A 17,719-nucleotide genomic window follows, 5' to 3' on the forward strand; every position below is an offset into this window, starting at 1 on the left:
GCCCCTCCCACTGTCCGTTGGGCTTGGGCTGTCAATCAGTTGGAGCCAACAGCCCCCAGCGCCGGCAGCACGGAGCTGTGCTGGCACAGAGCGGCACTGGGAGGAGGCAGGGTCTGGCCGAGCAGCGCTGACCAGGCTCCGGCAACCCGCTTCCCATCCTCGCTGTCACCGGCTGGGCCGCATCCTTGGTGCACAGCGAGGGTCCTCCTGTCCCGGGCAGGATGGGCCAGGCCAACGGCTGCTGTGGCTCCAGGTGGGCTCCCCCCGTGGCTTGGGGACAGGGGGGCATGGCCAGGCCCCGCAGCAGCGGCCTTTCTGATGCCTGCCGTGCTCTGCTCCGCAGGGACGCTCTCGCCGATGCAGAGCCGGTGCTGAGCGCAGACGTGCAGCTGACCCGGGGCTGCAAGAGGAGCGAGAGGCGCCTTCTCCTCCTCCAGGAGGAACTGGTGGTCACCAAGCTGCGGTAAGACCCTCCGACCCAGCTGCCCTTGCCCCATCCCTGGCCCCGGCTCAAGGGCTGGGACACCCTGGCCCCCGGCCCCAGGACCTGTGTGCTGGATGCACCAATGCCCATCCCAAGGGCAGGAGGGGAGCAGGGCTCTGCCCGGGGGGGCACCCCAAGGAGGCCACCTCCAGCTCACTGCCTGCCTCTGCTCTCTGCAGAGGTGGCACCACCCTGCGCCCACAGCTCCGCCTGGCCCTGGACCAGCTGTGGGTGCTGAGTGACGGGAAGGAGGCGGCGTGGGAGGAAGAGGTGGAGGGTGTCGGCAGCCGCGAGGAGAGGAGCTCCCTCATCTTCCTCTGGCCCAGGGGCTCCTGCACTGCCACTTTCGGGTGAGTCGTGGTGCCACGTCCCACGGCCGGGCAGGAGAGGTTCCTGTGAAGGGCCTCTGCCCTCCGTGCAGAGCCTGGGCAGGGAGCGGGCAGCACGCCGGCAGGGAGGGACGGGGAGCATTTCTGCGTCCTGCATCCCCTGGTCACCTTTTGATCCCCAGAAGGGAAGGGCCAAAGCAGGTGCTGTGGCAGGACAGAGGGAGCCAGGGCTTGGGCAGCAGCTCTGTCCCGCCCCATGGTGCTTCATCCTGCCCCTGTGTCCTTCCCCAGGGGGCAGGGCTGTGCAGGCATCCGCCTCTGCCCACGGGCTGGGGGGCAGCGGGGCCTGACGCTGTTTCTCCTCTTGCTGCAGCTCCCAGGCGCTGAAGGAGCTGTGGGTGCATACATTGCTGGGGTAAGCTGGGGGGTGCTGCAGGCACAGCCAGATGGGGGAACACAGCTCCCCAGCTGGGGAGAGGTGCCCCCGCGGCTGTGGGCAGCTCTCGGGGAGAGCTGCCTGATGAGAGAGAAGAGGCGGCTTGGGGCTCACCCAGCTCTGTCCCTTCCCGGTGCACAGGATACCCGACGCAGCCAAGAAGCCCCGAGTGACCCTTGTCCCGTCACTCAAGCTCCTGGAGAAGCTGAGCCGCCGCCATGCCGTGAGTGTCTGTCTGGCCTGGGCGCTGTCCCCAGCACTGCTCCTCCAGCCGAGCAGCACAGGCATCACTGCTCACCTTCTGCCGCTGCTTCTCTCTTGCCAGTGGAGGCCGTTCAGCACCAGGAGCCTGGAGAGGCTGGTGGAGCACCAGTCAGAGGTGAGAACGGCTGCCTTTCCCCTCTGGCTGTGCTGGGGTGCAGGGATGGGCGTGCAGTGGGGTGAGCTTGCGAGGGAGGGAGGGAGGGAGGGAGGGTCCCCTGGTGCAATTCAGGGAGTGGGGAGGGTTGAGGAGCCACCAGGAATGCTGGCATATCCTTGCTGGTGGCACTGGGAGAAAACCTGCCACACGGGTCAGAGAGCCCAGGAGGGCAGAGGGTCCCCACTCCGCGGTGCTCAGGCTGCTGGTGCCGGGTTCTTGCAGGCTGATCTCAAGCAAGGGCCTCCAACGGTCCCGTCGAGCAGTGAAGGGAGACTTTGCCGTTCACCAGGTGAGTTTGGGAAAGAAAGGACCCTCCTGCAAGCAGCTGGGCTGTGCTCACTTGTCCCTTGAGTGTCCCCATCCAGGTTGGGCAGCCCAAGGGAGGACATCAGCCAGAGAAGGAAGGACAGCGCTGGGCAGCGGCCGATGGACGTGGCTCTGCAGGGACACGCAGCCTCTGGTGCTGCCCACAGCCTGGAGGAGGACAGGGCTAGGACTGGGCCAGGCTGTCCCAGGCTCTCAGGAACCCCCGAGCCGGAGCTGTTGAGCTGGAGCCGTGGTTCCAGCTGCCGGCTCCCTGCCTGTCCTGCCTCACTGCTCAGCACCATGCTGCAGGCAGGGCAGGGCAGGCTCCGGGAGCGCTGGCCTGGCGGCATCCACTGATGGGCTCTTGCTCTCTTTTCCTTTGCAGCAGGAGGGATCAGCAACAGAAGCAGTAGCAGCAGCAGCAGCAGGAGGTGGAGGGGGCTGCCCTGGCCCTTCGCTCTGCGGCGGAGCCCGGCTTCTGTCCTGGCGCCAGGGCAGGCGGGCTCCGGCTGCAGCAGGGCGCTCTTTGGGCAGCCCCTGGCAGCCCTCTGCGAGGATGGCACACTGCCCCGGCCCATCCAGGTCAGCCAGCCTGTCCAGGGGGTCCCCAGCCCTCCCTCCGCAGGCTCCGGAGGGGCAGCAGGTGTCCCCAGGAGCTCCGGGGATGGGGCACTGGGCTCTTCACCCCCAGCACGGAGCCAGCTCTGGGGCAGTGCTCTGGCCACCGCCGCTGGAAGGTGGCTCCTCAGCGACGCAACTGTCCTCCTGCCTCTCCTGCAGGAGCTGCTGGCTGTGCTGAAGCAGGAAGGACCGTCGACGGAGGGGATATTCCGCAGAGCCGCCGGTGGGACAGAGCTTCGGGAGCTGCGGGAGGCCTTGGACTGCGGCGCAGACGTCGACCTGGGAAGCCAGCCCGCGCTGCTGCTGGCCGCCATCCTGAAGGTGAGCGCTTCTGCCCTGTGGCTGGAGGAGCTCCTGGCTGGCCCCGAGTGCTCAAAGGCTCACCTGGAGCCCTGGGCCTTGCAGGACTTCCTCCGGAGCATCCCCTGCAAGCTCCTTGTGACTGACCTCTACGAGGACTGGATGGCGGCGATGCAGAAAGCCAGCAGGGAGGAGAAGATCAGGGAGCTGAGAGCGTAAGTGTGGGCAGCAGCCTGCCTGTTGAGCAGGAGCCCTGACCGCTGGCCCAGAGCACCTGGAAAGCTGCGCTGGCTCCCACCAGCCTCGGGCGAGTCTGGGGAACGCTGTGGGCAACATCTGCTTTATTAGCGCCGTGTTCCTGTTCCCCCAGGGTGGCCGAGAAGTTGCCTGCAGCCAACCTCCTCCTCCTGAAGCGGCTGCTGTCCCTCCTCCAGCACATCGGCCACCACGCAGCCACCAGCAGGATGGGCTGCAGCAACCTGGCTGTCTGCGTTGGGCCAAACCTGCTGAGCCCAGCCCACGCAGACCTGCTCCCACTGGAGGCCATGCTGGAGGTGACCCACAAGGTACACGTCCCCACCCGCCGGGGCAGCCTTCCCGGCCCACCAGCGCTTGGCTGCGCAGAGGGCTCTGCAGGCCTCCTCCCACCAGCAAATGCTGTCGGGGTGGCTGCCTGGAGGAGCAGCCCCACAGCCACAGCCTCTGGGCAGGAGCAGGGGGCAGGGGTGGGAAAGGCTGCTTGGTCCCTTGTCAGGCAGGGGGATTGAGACCCACGGTTTGATGTGTGCAGGTGAACGTGCTGGTGGAGTTTCTGGTGGAGAACTGCAGGGATCTTTTTGAGGAGGACGCAGGCAGCCTTTCCAGCCCAGCAGACAAGGAGCTGCCAGTCCCCCTGGAGAGCTTCAGAGGTGAGAGGGGGGACTGAGGGTTGGCACCGGCTGGGGCTTGGGACACCAGAAACCTCCGTGTTGCTTCTGACAGGGCTGGGCATCGAGTGTTGTCCTCTCAGTCCCGCTTGTCCTGTGGCCTCTCTTGCCACTGCTCTCCAAACATGAACGTCTTCCTCTGCAGGATGAGCTGAAGCCTGCAGACAGGGCATCGGAGGGCTGACCACAGAAGTGTAGGGCTTTGGGTGGGGGTTGCTTTAGCTCTGTTTGCTTCCAAGAAGTCACCATGTTGCACATGCTTTTGCTTTCTAGACCTGAGTTTGGAAGAGAAAAGTGTCCCTGCAGGCAAAGTGGACACCGAGCACCGAGCAGAAGCTTTGCCGCATGCACCCCCCTCTCTGCTCGGTGTCCTCACGGAAGATGGGGGAGATACGGCGGTGGAGTCTGAAGTGGGAGAGGTACGTCAGCTCCCCAAACACGGTGACAGCGTGTCTGGGGTAGGAGGGGAGTCGCTGCTGTGCCTCTGCCTGGCAGTAGAGCTGGTGTGGGTTTGGGTTATTCCTCCACCCCTTGGGATGATACATAGCAAGGGAAATTGGCAAGGTTGTGTCTCAAATGCACTCGGCAGGTGCTTAATCAAACCAAAGGCCCACAAAATGCCTACAAAGAGGCAGAGGGGAGCAGCTGTCAACTTCAGGGGGGTTTTGCTCAGGCCCTACTTCATCAGAGCTTCCTCAGGTCTATTTGGGGGTCAGCAGGGGGACTGTGTGAACTGTGGCTGATGCAAACCAGCCCAAGGCATCTCCTCTGGAGATCTCGGGTACCAATTTAGCAAAGAGTCGCTTACCACTCCAGGTCACCCCTTGCCACATGCCAACTGTGACATTTCTGGTTTAGGCACCGCCAGCTTTGCCTCTAGCCACCCCCGAGAGCATGGCAGACTCCCTGGGGCGCCCAGAACAACTGGCCAGGTTTCCAGAGGAAAGAAGGTAAAATGAGCTCGCTTTGGTTAAAATCAGAACTGACTCCAGTGGGTCGTGGCTTTCCCTATCTAATCCCGCTGTGGGATGGAAAGATTTGCAGGCTCTGCCCATGACGAGGAGAAGAAGAGGAGCCGGAAGAGAAGAGAAGCCTGGGGAGAAGAGAGCGAAAGCTGCGTGGAAAAGAAGAGGAGGAAGAGAGAAGGTGCTTCTGGCGACGGACCAGCGAAAAGACGCAGGAAGGCGCAGCAGGTCGGGCAGCCCAGGTGCGTGCCGGGCTCTCTGCCCAACTTTCACACCTCTCCACACTCCTCTGTGTCAGCCCAACGCGCTGGCGAGGGACAGCGAGGGACGGTGCTGCGCGGGGTCTGGAAATAACTCCCTGGCAGGGCCCAGGGGCTCCCGGCCGAGCCCTGCGGCGTGGCACAGGGGCACTGCGCGTCTCTGCGCGTGCTCGGGGCTCGAAGGGCATTGCCTGGGGGACGAGGCGCCAGAGCCACCCCGTAGCCAGCGCCAGCAACAGCTCTCTGCTCTGGGCCGTCAGCAATTCCTCACACACGGTGTTCCCCGGAGAGGGCAGCACAACCCTGCCTCTTCCTGCCGCCAGGGACTCACCAGAGCTTTCTGACTCTCTCCTTGCAGGTGCCGATTCATTGTCACCGCCTGATCCGCTGACTTTGGGGCCCCCAGCATTGCTGTTTGCAATAAAAAGTTGTTTTCTCTCTTGTGACGGAGTCTGCCACAAGACAGTCTGGAGTGGGGGCTGTTGTTCTGTGATGGATCCTGGGGGAGGAGTTTGGGCTGGTCCCTTGTCCCAGCACCCTTCCCAGTGGGCGTCAGGGCTGAGTCGAGGTGCTGTAGGAGGGAAACCCAAGCCCAGAGTCACACGGGAGGGTGGAGGTTGGACGGAGCCTGTCCAGGTCGTCTGGTCCAAGCTGGGCTCAAGCAGGCTCAGCTCGAGCAGGCTGCCCAGCAGCACGTCCTGGGGAGTTTTGGGTTTCTCCCAGGAGCAGCGCCGTGAGCTCAGGGTGAGGGCAAGACCTAGGCAGTGCACGGTGGCCAGGAAGGGCTGAAGGTCCTTATGGGGCCACCATCCCCAGCAGCTCGCTGTCCCCCAGGGCCCTCATCCCTGCACACGGATTGTCGGGCAGTTTCCTCAGAGCCCCAGAACTCATGGCAATGGTACAAACCAAACGTCCCCTCTGGGCGGTAGAAACCCTCCCCTCAAACGCTGCACCCACTCCTGGGTTGGAGTCCTGCAGCAGTGCCAGGCGCAGCTTTGCCAGGGGGTTTCCCCCAACAGAATTTTCCTCTGCACAGGGAAATACTAAACGCTCCCAAAGTAAGGAGCCGGTCGGGGGTTTCTGGTGGGTGAAGGGGGCAGCCGTAGCGCTGGGTCTCCCCGCCAGCCCCAGGGGGTACAAATACCTTTTAGATGGCCCGCAGGCACGGTACTGAGCAAGACCTCAGCTTGCCTTTGATTTTTTAAATCAATAAACAAGTAAATAAACAAATAAAAAATGCTGTAAATAGCCTAAAACAAAGCTTCAGATGGAGAAGACAGCCGTGCTGGGGCACGCCGGGGCAGCCTGGTTTGCTGACAAGGCAGCTGGAGGCTCACAGCCCCCCCAGCCCCACTCCCAAAATATTTCTGTAGGACCTACAACCCCCCCCCCACATTGACACCGACTCCACCCCACACCTTCACTGCAAGGTCCTTTATTCCCTTAGGACCCCCCACCCGCCCCCCCGAGAGAAAACCCCCCCCAAATACACCAAAAATGAAATGGGGTGGGACTTCCACAAGCCACGCCCCTCCCCCCCCCCCCCCCCCCCCCCCAGCAGGTTTAAGGCACTTGTGGGGCAGGGGGGAGCAACCCACCAGGCTCAGGGGTAAGGGGGGCGGGGAAGTGAGGGGCTGGGAGGTGACCGGCGGAGATGGGGGGGTCACTGGAGGGGGGGGGCGGGGGGTGTCACTTTGGGGGCCGGGGGGGGAGGGGTACACCACCATGCACAGACGCTGCCCAAAGTGCATCAGTGCGGCTGCGGGAGAAGAGGGGGCGGAGAGGGGGGGCCTGTGACCCCAAAGTGCAGTACAGCCGCCCCCAAACCGCACCCCCACAGTGCTCCCCACAGACCTTAGCACCCCCAAATCACCCCAGACAACCCCCATATCACCACAACCCCCCCATAGCCCCCATATTACCCTAAAACCTCCCATATCCCACCAAATCACCCCTCCCATATCCCCCATATCACCCCAAAACAGCCCATAACCCCCCAAATCACCCCAAAACACCCCCATATCCCCTCAACCCCCCCATATCACCCCCAAACCAACTATACCCCCAAACCTCCTCTATATCCCCCAAATCAGCCCTAAACCCCCCCCATATCCCCTAAATCACTCCCAAAACCTCCCCATATCCCCCCAAACACCCCATATGCCCTGAAACCCTCCCAAACCCTTACATATCTCCCCAAATCCCCACAAATCACCTCAAAACCTCCCCGTATCACCCCCAAACCCCCATATCCTTCCAAAATACCCTTCTATCCCCCATATTCCCCCAAAATCCCCCTGATCCCCCCAAATCACCCCCACGTTTCCCCCCCAAACACCCCCATATTACACCAAATCACATTAAACCCCCCCATAGACCCTCAAATCACACCCCATATCCCCCAAACACCCCCATAGCAGAGAGACGACAGAGAGCTGGAGGACCTCCTGCCTAGGCCGCCTCACTGCAGACCAAAGAGCCCTCGCAGACTGTCAGCAGGAAGTAGGCCCTGTGGGGGCCAGGGGACCCCCGGGGGGGCTCCAGCACGTTGTCCCCCCCCAGAACCTGCCCACACTCCTGCCTGTGCCGTGAGGGGGGATTGGGGACCCGGGGGATTATTGGGGGGGGTGTTATTGGGGTTCTGTGGGAGTTATGGGGGTTATTGGGGCCCTGGGGGGGTTATTTGGGTCCTAGAGGGAGTGTAATGGAGTCGGGGGGGGGGGTCCAGGAGGGGTTTGGGAGGGTTATTGGGGTCCTCGGGGGGGGGTCTTGAGGGAGATATTGGTGTCTGAGGTGGGGGGATTGGGGACGTCCTGGATGGGGTTCTGGGGGAGGTACTGGGGTCCTGGGGGTGTTTTGAGGGAGGTATTGAGGTCTGGGGGAGGGTCTTGTTGCCTGGGGGTTGTTATTGGGATACTGGGGGTCTCCTGGGGGGGCTAATGGGGCTTCAGGGAGTCCTGGGGGTGGGCTGGTAGGGTCCCGGGGAGATATTTGGGGTTTTGGGGGGTAAAATGGAGAACTGGGGGGCCAATAGTATCTGGAGGGGTGCTAATGAGGTGGGGAGGGTTGGGGGGGCTGAGGGTGTTTTGGACTGACCTGGGTGTGGCAAATGCAGTTTGGGTGGGTTGCAGGGGGGATTTGGGATTCCTGGAGGTCCCAGGGGTACCTGTCCTACCCCAGCAGGTGCTGCTGCTCCAGGGGTACCCCAAGGGCGTCAGCCCCGACTACCTCCAGTACCAGTGTTGGGATGCCGTGGGGGTGGGGGACGGCGCCTCCACCATCACTGGGGCCACCCTCACCTGGGTGCTGCGGGGTGAGTCCCCCCGATCCCAGACCCCCCCTTTTCACTCCAAAATGGCCCTTGGTCCCCAGATCGATGTTTGACCACCAAATCCCACAGTTTTCCCCCAGAATTTCTTTTTAACCTGATTTGCGGAAACAGACTCTACAACTTACAGAGATTTATAAAGCACCAGTCTGGTGCTGGGGTGCAAGGGGATTTCTCCACAAAGCTTGCACCCCAACAGCACATTTTACCGGAAACTTCTAGAGTGTGGATATACATAGTCATCGGATTACATAACACAAACATCCATATGCATAAGTGAGGCTGCGTTAGCTCTAGAGGCTGGTGTCAGCAGTTTATGTTCTCTTTGCACCTGCGCATTGCCTCCTGGTGGGCGTCTCCGGGGGTCTGTTGGAGGAAGGCTCACAGTCCTCCTCACCTTTTACTTCTCCTCGGAGCATGTGCAGATTCTCTTAGCCAATTTCTTGAATAACAAGAGTGGTTCCCACCTCTATCTTATCTAAAAGCACCAGTCTATTAGTTTCTACCATCCATACATGGCTATCTATCCACTACAAAGACTAAACTTGTTAGAACCCATCTGCTTTCCAAGGACATGTCTCTTACTTTTGCTGAACATTGTAGTTCTTGGTAAGTTTCCACAGAACAGTCTGGGCAAGCAGGATTATTAAGCAATATTCAGAAATCATTATAAGTTGCTGTAAGTAAATAAGTTGCAAAGCAGGTGATCATTTCCTTGTATCAGTACACTTCTCCCCTGCCCGTGGTTTGAGAATGAGTCAGCTGTATCAGAAAGCAAGTTTGTCCCTAGGAGCCTTGCTTTAATCTTAGGTCTAGTAAGGGGCAGAAGAGGAAGGGGCAGCCTGAAAGCTAAGGCAGTTGAAGGTGATGTGGAAAGGCTTCTGTCAGCGCCTTTGCCATGGTGTCCCTCTGGATGTACTTTAGAACCTCTAGTTCATTCTCCCCTGGTCCTGTTCCTCTCTGGCCACTCAGCCCGAGACGTTGCAGAAGGGACACACGCTGTCAGCTTGACATCAAGTGAGTAGGGGCTGCGCTGTGAACGTGCAGACTGCTTTGTAAAATCACCCCCGGGTGATGTATTGTGCACCTCGCCTGTGACACTGAGCTCCTGAGAAGCGTTCCTCTTAGCCTGGTCTTCCTCGTGTAGACATTTGGAAAGACTTCATGTGCACAGCGAATGAGCCTTTGCTGGGATGACTGTCCCCTGAGAACAGACTTTCAGTGGGCTGTGGCACAGTTCTGACAAGGGGTCTGCAGCACTGAAAACTGTCCCATAAGGTATCTGACAGCCCCTCAGGCACGGTAGAAAATCAAAATAAGGGAGGCTAGTGCGCACTGTCAGATGTGGACAGAACTTTTTAGATTTCTCTGGATGTTAACCAGTAGTAAGATAGCAACAGAAATCTCTTACTTTTCTTCCTCACTGCCAAGGTAAGTGCCTTACCAGCACTGACACTGACGGCTCGTTGTGCACTGCTGGTTCATTACAACACAGGATCAGCCTCTGAATCTCCTGGCTAAGGAACTTTTTAAAGCCAATATTAGACCGTATTAGTGCCATACTGCTTGCAGCTTACTAACAATTTTTTTGGTTCGGAAGCAACTCAGTCGTTATACTAAGTAGTTTAGCAGTGTAAATTCTGTAGTTTATCACCATTTAGGAAGAACATGAAAGTACAAAAAGATGTTTTCTTACACAGTCATCCGCTCCTTTACAGGCAGTTGAAGATGCGTCTGTACCAGTTGTCAAGTTTGAGTTTGATGGCTTTGAGGTAAGCGTTTTGCTTTTTTTCTTCCTTTGGAACAGGAGAACTTCTCCAGGGAGCTGCGACCATGCTGTTTTACAAGGTTATTGGTACCTTAGAGTGTATTCAGGAAACTGTAATTAAACGGCCTGACCACAGCCGATCCCAGGAGAAGACGCTGCAGTAAAATGGGAGCTGATAGGAAAATAAGCCCCCAGGAAGCCTGGCAGGTGGGGGGATATCAGGGACACCCCTTTCTGCCCTGTGCTTAGAGTGGGGGAGCCTGCTGGAATGGCACTTATCTCCCAGGGACCATGCAGAGTGGGAGCAGAGACAGGGTCTTTGCTGACTCCTCCCAGCTCTGACAAGCTGGCTTTCTACAGAGGGATGGGTATGGGGTAGTTCACTGTGTGAATCCTGTCAGCAGACTAAATGCTTTGTTGCAAATCAAAAATGAAGTGGTCATGAGACAAACAATCTGGAAAATGGCAAGTGAAGGTACTCATGTGACTCCTGCCTGGGTTTGTCAGCTGCAGGAATCCTTGTATCTTGACTGCCTCTTGTACAGTGAATGGAGACCTGCGTGCTGTAGTACCTAAGCAAGTCACTGCTTGGTACCACTCTCATGAAGTCACTTGTTCCGTGACCTTCTTGTGGCCTTTGTCTGGTGCAGACATTCACAGAATAACTTCCTTGCCTCAGACTGTGCTATGAAGCAGATGCTTCAGGATCAAAAGGGCTTACTGAATAGAGAAAATGCTCTCTCCTTTGCTGAAGTACACCTGAGGTGGTTGAACTTACGTCTTAATTCTATGATTAATTTTAAATTCCCTTTTAATGGAAATTCTAAGTTTAGAGTAATCTTTTTCAACTTAAAAACCCCTTCCTTTCCCTTAGAAAGGGGGTTTTGTAGATTAAGGGGTTTGTAAATAAAATATGAAAGTTCTAGCAATTTTCTTGAGTTTTTTGGCAAATAAATCTCTTGGGAGATGTATCTATAGTCACATAGTTCTAAATGCAAATGTTAACCCCTCTTTCTAGACTTGACTAACTGTCCCCCACTGGTGTGCTGTTCACAAACAGTGCAGCATTCTAACTCATGGTTGGCACTTTTTTTCCTCTTAAGATTGACCTGGTGTTTGCAAGACCATCTGTGCAAACTGTTTCTGACAATCTTGATCACGGAGATGACTGGCATCTGAGAAGCCTGGATGTATACTGAGCTTAAATGGTGAGCATATTTACACATCTTTAAGAAGAAAGTGTTACTGAAGTTGTCTAGAATGCACATGACACAACTCCAGTTTCTGTACAAGGGGCATAAGCTGATCTCCTGTGTACTTGAGATCTGAGGAGGTGGTGAGTGGGCTTAAATGTAGATGTTTCAAGGAGCTGTGTGTTTAGATAGACCTGTATTTCATGTTTCTTGGATAAGGGTGTGTGCATTGTTCCAGTTTGCCACAGAGACTGCTTCAGGTGAATAGGTGGAGCACTTGATAGAGAAAAATGTGTGGTAGTTCATAGGAAAAAATAAAGATATTTAAGCCTAACTTGCTTACTGTTTAACAGTGACTGGTTTAATTGTTCCTGGCTGTCGAAAGAAACCTGGCTTTTGGAATCCTCTAGAAAGGCCTTGTTAAAAATGGTTGGCGATAATCTATGAACTATGACAAAGCTGTTGAGGGCACCAGTTACCTGAAGGGATACTGAATGTTATGTGTAATCTGTAATTTTTAACATACTACAAAGCAAGTAATCCAAACTTATTTTCATAGATTGGAACGATAAACTGTAAGCTATTGATCCAGCGTAGCATAAAACAGACCTGTACCTGTTACTAGGAACTTCTGTCCTTCAATTTTTTCTTAGAGTTACAGATGAAATGCTACATCTAGTGCCAAATGAGGAGAACTTCCGGCTCACGCTCCGTGCGATTAAACTGTGGGCAAAACGTGAGTAAGGTGATTGTTTGTAATCTTTAAGCTTTTCAGAGGCACCTCATGCTGAAAAAATAAGACCATTAGAAGTACTTCAGCCATGGATAGCCATTTAAATGACAGTTTTCAAACAAAAGCCAGTTTTTTAGTTTAGACTCAAGGTCTGTCCATGGGGTAGAGTGAGTGTGGTTTTTAATGGGGGTAGAGTGGGGAGAAGAGGGGAGTGCCTACAAGACAAGGTGCTTTACTGCTTATCAGGAACCTGACTACAGATGGTAAAAAAGCCAAGTCAAGTGTAAAAGCTTGATCCATAAGGAATAAGAAAGTATTGTTTGTGCATGTGGCTAGAGCAAGTGCTAGAAGAATGGCAGAAATTTTGTCTTAAGGGAAGTTGGAGTGAAGCAGTAGCTGTAGCAGTGTAGGCAAATTTCAGAGTAGCGGTATTTTGGGAAGCGGTGTGGTAATGATTCTTTTTCTCATCGCTGTTAAGGACCAACAGTTTTGTCTCATTGTGCTGCAATAACAACTGACTTTGAGGCTGAAGTGTACTGAGTATTCTATAGATTGTGAAGTTGGTGCTGCAAATTTGAAGGAGTATCCTTGGGTATTGAAAGACTGCAGGCTAACTCCAGTGTATCCGCTCTAGGACATGGCATGTACTGCAACCTGCTGGGATTTCCTGGTGGGGTTTCCTGGGCAATGCTGGTAACAAGCACATGTCCACTCTGTCCAAATGCTTTGGCTTCTGCTCTTGTGAACAAGTTATTTTTTTCAAAATGGTAAGAGCTATTGTTTATTTTAATTTGCAGAAAGAAGTAGTAACACTTCTGGAGGTAGTTCTTTATATAAGATTTACGTCAACAACATTCAGTCCTACCCTGAATTACATGGCAGAGTTTTAGATGGACAGTTACTGGCTTTTCTTGTATAGGGAATGGCCAAATCCTGCACTGCTGACACAACCCAAAGACAGCAATCTTAATTTACCACTATAGGACCCTAGCGTGTGTAAAAATTGAGTTCAGAAGCCTTTAAACTTTCTTCTAACCTAAACTGATGCTAAGCACAATTGTTTTAACATGCCAGGTGAACCCCTCAGACCAGTACCATGTAATGGGGATCCTCACCCAAAAAACTTTTAGTTATGTGAAGAAACCCTTGGGTCCACCTCCACCGTCCTATACTTGCTTTCGCTGCGGAAAACCTGGGCACTATATAAAGAACTGCCCAACAAATGGGGTAAGATTGTGGGGGGCTTCTGGTGTCACTTGGTTTTTAATTGCTTTACCTTGGCAGTTACACAGCAATTACATCAATACCCCTATTAGGAATTGTGTCTCTTGGGCTGAAATACAGAGGTTCTATGGCAGTGGTGCAAAGCCCTTCAAAATTCCAGGGAAAGCTGGAATTTTCAATGGGAAATTTTCTTTCTTCGAGGTCATAGTCATTATATATGTCCATAGATCTTTCTCTATGAACTTTAATGTATATTTTTATATATTTCAATGTTACTGCAAATTTTTCTCGTCTTAACTCTTTTTAATGACAGTTTGTAGTTTTTAGTATTTTGCAGAAAAAGATGACGTTTCTCTTGATCCCATCTATTGAATATTTGCGTGTTATAATTACACAAGTCTCCGGTTGAGTATTCATGCCATTTAACGTTACTCACTGAACGTACGTGCATCAGCTCTGAATTCAACCTTCACCTGTAGGTGGTGAATATCAGTTTCCCCTGTGGCCGACCCAGAGCCCTGCATTAAGCTCTCCCTCTGAACTGCACTTTGGAGGAGAGGGGGTTTGTGCCTCTCCTCTGAGGGGATGGTGAGCTGAGGGATATTTCACCCTTAAGGACCCTGAAGTTGAGCCAAAGAATGTCGAATGAGTTCAGAACACCGCTCGAGCCTTTGGAGCGTCCTGGCTATATTCAATTAGGAAAAAGAATATTTCAGTTGAGCAACCCTTAGGCTAGGTAAAAGGAGAGGATTAAAGGCTTTTGCTGCTTAGAATAGTGGTTGAAATGTCATTTTAAATGTGGGTCTTAAGATGAGCTATGTCTGCATTGCTTTTCTTAACAGGACAGTAATTTTCAGTCTGTTCCCAGACTTAAAAAGTGCACAGGAATTCCCAGGAGTTTCATGGTGGAGGTGGAAGATCCCAATACAAAGGACGCTACGCTGACAAAGACTGGAAGATAGGCAATACCAATCATTAATGCGTGAGTATGGAATTAGTTGGTCTGACCAAAAAGTGAAGGAGAGAAGCCACGTGTCAGTGTCTGAGTGGCAATGCCACCAAGCTGGCCAGCATCTGTAATTATGGGGGAAGAAGCACTGTCATTGTATCTTAACCTTAAAATCTGTGATGATTTCTAACATTAAAGTAGGACAGTGCTGCTGTTCACGCGCCTGAACGCTGGTTAAGCTTGTGGTATGCTAAGAATCCATATTTTTGCAAAACATTTCAGTCGTGTTTACAGTGGCGTCATTCTTTTTGCAAGCTCCTTTTGCTTCTGTTTTATCTTGCTAAGGCTTCTTGCAGAATTTAACAAGTAGCTGTTGGACTGAGATTCCCTCTCCCTCTGACATTTATCAGATCCCATGTGTGAAGCAGAGGGATGTTTTCCTGTTGCTGTAAACTAAGAAAATCCTGCTGTGTGCTGACAAGAGTGGCTGTTTTAAAATGCACTTGGGAGCACCTCTGTTTTTCTGTCATGGATCTCCTTTTGCAGAAGCTGTAACATAGACTTCTTCCGTTTATAAAACATAATTAGGCAGAGACTGATTTTATCCTGAGCCTGCGATTTACATTTATCCTATGGCAAAGGAGAGGTGGGATTCATTTCACCTGGTTTCTAGCTGTCAGAAAATGATTTCTCTAGTCTGAGCTAATTTCTTAGTTGATCCAATGAATGGAAGAGCTCTGCAGCAGGAAAATTGTTCCCCCCTTCCTTTTCTAGTGCTCTGGCTATAGAAAAGTAGTTTAAACTAAATGCCTGTATTTTTGAAGGCTAATGTGGAGTGAGAATGCCACCTACTGTCTTCATTGGATAAAATCCAAAGCTTGGGAAAGTTTTCCTTTACCCATCTTTAACTTTTTTTCTTTTTCCTTCCCCATCCCCCCTCCAGGGAAGCTTATGCCAGAGGAAAGAAGGAAAAGCCTCCCTTTTTACCTGAGGAGCCTTCCTCTTCCTCCTTTTCCTCAGACGATCCTATTCTGGAGGAGCTGTTATGTTTAATTTGTAAAGAAATCACGTCCCATGCAGTTATTATTCCCTTCTGTGGAAACAGTTACTGTGACGAATGCAAGTGTTACTCCCGTGTTTGTTAATTCCAAACATCACACCTGATCTTCTGACAGCAGAAAGATCATAACATTCCTTTGTTACCAGCTCTGGTTAATACTTCAGTATACCCCGAATAGGAAAGGACTCTTCTTGTAGAAAGGAAAAAACAGAGGCAGAAGGCTTTTTTGCCTTTTTATACATCTAGTTAAATCCTCTTTCCATGCGGAAGGATGAGTACGAGAAGAGTGCGTAATGCTGCAGCTGATTACAGTATTAGTTATCAAATGCATTGAGCTTGTGCACAGTCCTTTCTCTCATACAAAACTATAGAGCCAACGCTGGTGACTTACTGTGGTCTGCAGCAAATGGCTCGTTAGGCATTTAATCCACATTCTTCTCCACGGGAGAGTTGGTTAAAACCGTCAGAACTTGAACCTACTAATGGTTTCTGGAGATGTGTCTTATTCATGAACCTTGAGGTTGGGGACTTCTCACTGTGCTAGACAGTGGAGAACTGACTAGTCAAAACATCAGGACACGGCCTACTCTGCATCTTCAAATGTTACAATAGTGAAATAACAAAACTGGGCAGCTGTTTCCTGCATACTAGAAATTTTTTGCACTGCTGAACATTTATAGCTTCATGCTCTCAGTTCAGGACTCATATTCACCCATTAACCATCTACTGGCCTTTATAATTGATTAGAACCCCAACAATGTCCTTAGTTTAGCTAAAACCTATTTTGATGATTCTGATTATACCCAGGTATTAGAACGGCATTACTGGAATGTGAGGAACATACATGCCCAGCGTGTCATCAGGCAGGTGTTTCTCCCGATACTTTAGTTGCCAACAAGTGCCTACGCCAGGTAATGCAGTGACTTTTAGATAAACTGTTTGTAAGAAAAGTCTAGTCAGTCAATTAGCTGAAAGGGAAGAAAATATTAATTTACACCTCCTTGAACAAGGCTAAGTGGAATAAGGCTAAATTTACTTTGCAAATACATTCCCTGTTGTTACAGAAGCTGGCAACCCTTGAGAGACAATCTGGCAAATTCAGGTCACACTTGTGTTTAACAGGATTGCCTCAGTTTCAAATTCAGCGTTAACGCTGGAGTGCTTTACACACAGATAGTCTGAGTTACCAGTCATTAACACCAGTGTTTAATGGGATGCGTTCATGTATCACAGAAGGGTTTGGCTTGGAAGGGAACTTAAAGCCCATCCAGTCCCACCCCCCTGCCCCGGGCAGGGACACCTTCCACTAGCCCAGGTTGCCCAAAGGCCCGTCCAACCTGGCCTTGAACCCTTCCAGGGAGGGGGCAGCCACAGCTTCTCTGGGCAACCTGTGCCAGGGCCTCACCACCCTCACAGGGAAGAATTTCTTCCTTACATCTAATCTGAATATATCCGTATGTTGGTTTATTTTAGGATGGATAGTATATACGGGAATACACAAGTAATTTTACTCTGTGGAGGCTTTTGTTCCTAGAGCTACTGAAGGTTCATGTTACCTCTTTGTAAATGTTTTTCTGCCTCTAGGCTGTGAACAGCTTCAGAAATGGAACTGGTTACGCACAGAGGATCTGTAAGCAGAGGCAGCAGCAGCAGCAGCAGCCACCAGCACCTCCACCAACACTCGTGGCTCTGAACCCTCCTGCTGCGCTGGTGGCTGCCACAGGACGTCCCCAATCTTCCCCCCTGTCAATCCGCAGTTTGTGGGAAGAGAAGGTAGGTTTTCTTCCACCATATGCAGTGATTCTCGTATTTTAGTAGAGCTTATTTTCCAACTGTTTGCACTGATTCACAAGGGCTGTCAGGTTCCTGCACTGACACGGCCAGCATTGCCAAGTCTTCTGGGCTACCAAGGACGATCCATACCCACAACTGGTAAGTAACCGTAACTTACAAATTTCTCTTAAAAAATTCTCTTCAGGTAAACTGAAGGGGATTTTTTTTCTCTCCCCATGCCAAAAGGTCATCCAATGAGAGCTGGCAAAATTCGCTCGGCGAGTGGCAGACCAGACTGGGAAGTGTAAGTATGCTACAGAAATTCAATATATTGCTGCTTGTAACCTTGTTAACCATGTTAAACACATAACGGACACAACAGCTGATTTATAAGGGAATAAGTATGCACAGATCGTTGTGGAGAATACATGTGGTAATTAATTTTAAAATGGCTTAATTTGAATTGGCCTTCACAAAGGGGATCTGTGCTCTCAGGAAGATTATTTAAAATAAAACTCCAGTACATGATTGAAAAGAGGACTCTGAAGAATGAAGTCTTTGTGAGGAAATCATAATTACGTGTAAAAATGAAACATAATTAAAGGATCAGATGGAAAGGCACCCTCTTGGTTACTGGCTGAAT

Source organism: Strix uralensis, chromosome Z, assembly GCF_047716275.1.
Source record: "Strix uralensis isolate ZFMK-TIS-50842 chromosome Z, bStrUra1, whole genome shotgun sequence".
In the NCBI taxonomy this organism is placed as follows: domain Eukaryota; kingdom Metazoa; phylum Chordata; class Aves; order Strigiformes; family Strigidae; genus Strix; species Strix uralensis.